General features: G+C 49.2%; 1 non-coding gene across 1 annotated transcript; it reads left to right on the top strand.

The window, feature by feature from the left end:
* Window positions 1-2,980: 2,980 nt before the first annotated feature.
* LOC131269935 (5.8S ribosomal RNA) lies at window positions 2,981-3,135 on the top strand. Its single transcript, XR_009179093.1, has one exon. It is a non-coding gene; the product is annotated as a 5.8S ribosomal RNA (ribosomal RNA).
* The last annotated feature ends 220 nt before the right edge of the window (window positions 3,136-3,355 follow it).

The raw sequence follows: 3,355 nt of genomic DNA, 5'->3' as shown, positions 1-3,355 counted from the left end.
ATGCCCCGTCATAGTCCAACTATGACAACCAAAGTCAAGACCTCCGGGTTGAGACTTTCCGCGTCCGGAGGTACGCGTACCGCCTACCCGAAAGATGGTGTGCTTCTGGGGTATTCGATGAGTCGGATACCCCGTCGTAGTCCAACTATGACAATCAAAGTCAAGACCTCCGGGTTGAGACTTCCGCGTCCGGAGGTACGCGTACCGCCTACCCGAAAGATGGTGTGCTTCTGGGGTATTCGATGAGTCGGATACCCCGTCGTAGTCCAACTATGACAATCAAAGTCAAGACCTCCGGGTTGAGACTTCCGCGTCCGGAGGTACGCGTACCGCCTACCCGAAAGATGGTGAATCAGGGGTGTTCGATCAGCAATGGTCGGATGCCCCGTCGTAGTCCAACTATGACAATCAAAGTCAAGACCTCCGGGTTGAGACTTTCTAAGAGTACAAGCATAAAGGAACACGGACCAAGCCGTACCGAGAGAATCGGTACTAGAGCCCTTGTGGTTCTACATTGAGAGAGCCCTCGTGGTTCTCATTAGGGGCTTTATGCAAGAAGTACTCAATACTGTGGTGTGAAGTATAAAGTATAGTCCTCCACTGGTCCACGCTGCTCCGGCGGTCCTGGGTAAGATAGTTCATTCTAGCTTGCCCTATGTGGAAGAGGACTCAATACCCTACCTGTTGAGCTTGAAACAAAGTCATCACTTGGGCATGCTCATATTGCCATACACAATTACATTATATTCGAATGAGCATGCAAGCGACCCTATATAGACCGAACCAAAACGATAGATACCGCCGTAGTTCACCCCCACCAAGTGATGACTTCAGTATGGCTAGTGTGTGAAGTATAAAGTATAGTCCTCCCCTGGTCCACACTGCTTCGGCGGTCCTGGGTAAGATAGTTAGTTCTAGCTTGCCCTATGTGGAAGAGGACACAATACTTAATACTTAGAGTACAAGCATAAAGGAACACGGACCAAGCCGTACCGAGAGAATCGGTACTAGAGCCCTCGCGGTTCTACATTGTGAGCCCTCGTGGTTCAAACTAGATACTTTATGCAAGGCGTACTCAAAACTGTGGTGTGAAGTATAAAGTATAGTCCTCATCTGGTCCACGCTGCTTCGGCGGTCCTGGGTAAGATAGTTAATTCTAGCTTGCCCTATGTGGAAGAGGACACAATACTTAATACTGTGGTGTAATGGACAAGGTATAGTCCTCCACTGGTCCACGCTGCTCCGGCGGTCCTGGGTAAGATAGTTCATTCTAGCTTGCCCTATGTGGAAGAGGACTCAATACCCTACCTGTTGAGCTTGAAACAAAGTCATCACTTGGGCATGCTCATATTGCCATACAATATTCCATTATCTACTAATGAGCATGCAGCTATATGATTATAACCTGTAAACGATTACCCCGCCGTAGTTCAGCGCTTCAACCAAGTGATGACTTCAGTATGGCTAGTGTGTGAAGTATAAAGTATAGTCCTCCCCTGGTCCACACTGCTTCGGCGGTCCTGGGTAAGATAGTTAGTTCTAGCTTGCCCTATGGTGGAAGAGGACACCATACTTAATACTGTGGTGTAATGAACAAAGTATAGTCCTCCACTGGTCCACGCTGCTTTGCAGTCCTGGGTAAGATAGTTAGTTCTAGCTTGCCCTATGTGGAAGAGGGCATACAAGACAAAGTATAGTTCTCCCCTGGTCCACGCTGCTTCGGCGGTCCTGGGTAAGATAGTTAATTCTAGCTTGCCCTATGTGGAAGAGAGCATACATGAACCAAGAACGAAGGTTATGATCGAGGAATGATTCGACAACTAACCGATGGTATGAAATGTGAAGAATTCAAGCAAGCACACAATCAAGTCATCACTTGGGCATGCTCGATAGCCAACCCTATGACATTAACCTAGTAGAGCATGCGAAAACCAATATATACAAGTAATGTAAACGATGCCTCCCTAGTTCAGCGCTTCAACCAAGTGATGACTTCAGAATGGCTAAATCAAATCGGTTCAAAACATACCATCGGTACCCTATTGAAACACACAAGTCGATATCAAACCTCATGATTGTGTAGTCCTCCACTGGTCCACGCCGCTTCGGCCGTCCTGGGTAAAATGGAACATTCCAGCTTGCCCTATGTGGAAGAGGGCACATTACTCAATACTGTGGTGTGAAGTATAAAGTTCAGTTCTCCCCTGGTCCACGCTGCTTCGGCGGTCCTGGGTAAGATAGTTCATTCTAGCTTGCCCTATGTGGAAGAGGACACTTCATACTTCGTCTCTAAGCGGCGGCTTGACTCCTCCCTACGGGGAACGGGTTTACGCGCACAGCGGCGGCTTACGCACTATGGCAGTCATGGATGCCTTACGTTTCTATGAAAAGTGTGTTCCTCCCCTGGTCCACGCTGCTTCGGCAGTCCTGGGTAAGATAGTTAGTTCTAGCTTGCCCTATGTGGAAGAGGACACGTAGACTTACTGTGGTGTGAAGTATAAAGTTCAGTTCTCCCCTGGTCCACGCCGCTTCGGCCGTCCTGGGTAAAATGGATTCATCCAGCTTGCCCTATGTGGAATGAGGACACTTTATGCTTCGTCTCTAAGCGGCGGCTTGCTCCTCCCTACGGGGAACGGGTATACGCGCACAGCGGCGGCTTACGTTATGGCAGTCATGGATGCCTTACGTTTCCATGAAAAGTGTGTTCCTCCCCTGGTCCACGCTGCTTCGGCAGTCCTGGGTAAGATAGTTAGTTCTAGCTTGCCCTATGTGGAAGAGGACACGTAGACTTACTGTGGTGTGAAGTATAAGGTTCAGTTCTCCCCTGGTCCACGCCGCTTCGGCCGTCCTGGGTAAAATGGATTAATCCAGCTTGCCCTATGTGGAATGAGGACACTTTATGCTTCGTCTCTAAGCGGCGGCTTGCTCCTCCCTACGGGGAACGGGTATACGCGCACAGCGGCGGCTTACGCAAGTTAGTCACCCTCGGCAGTGGATCACTCGGCTCATGGATCGATGAAGACCGCAGCTAACTGCGCGTCATAATGTGAACTGCAGGACACATGAACATTGATAAGTTGAACGCATATTGCACGTCGTGGGAACCTACCATGATGTACAGATGACTGAGCGCTTATATTTGAGAAATGTATCGCATACATTTAACTACGCCGTGACACCCGTCACGAGACGTGCACCATGATGTTAACTAGGGTCGCGACGACCCGCTAGCATTAAAGAACCCGTGGTTTACAATATACTGGCATTGGAATTCGAAGTATTTAGAGCGTCGTGTTCCCGCGTGAGGCGGAAGTACGAGGAGAAGGCGTGCTTGTGGTGTCTGTGGTGGTGTTTA

Source organism: Anopheles coustani (assembly GCF_943734705.1).
Source record: "Anopheles coustani chromosome X unlocalized genomic scaffold, idAnoCousDA_361_x.2 X_unloc_11, whole genome shotgun sequence".
In the NCBI taxonomy this organism is placed as follows: Eukaryota; Metazoa; Arthropoda; class Insecta; order Diptera; family Culicidae; genus Anopheles; species Anopheles coustani.
The sequence above is the reverse complement of the archived record's forward strand: the minus strand, read 5'-3'. Positions and strand labels throughout refer to the sequence as shown.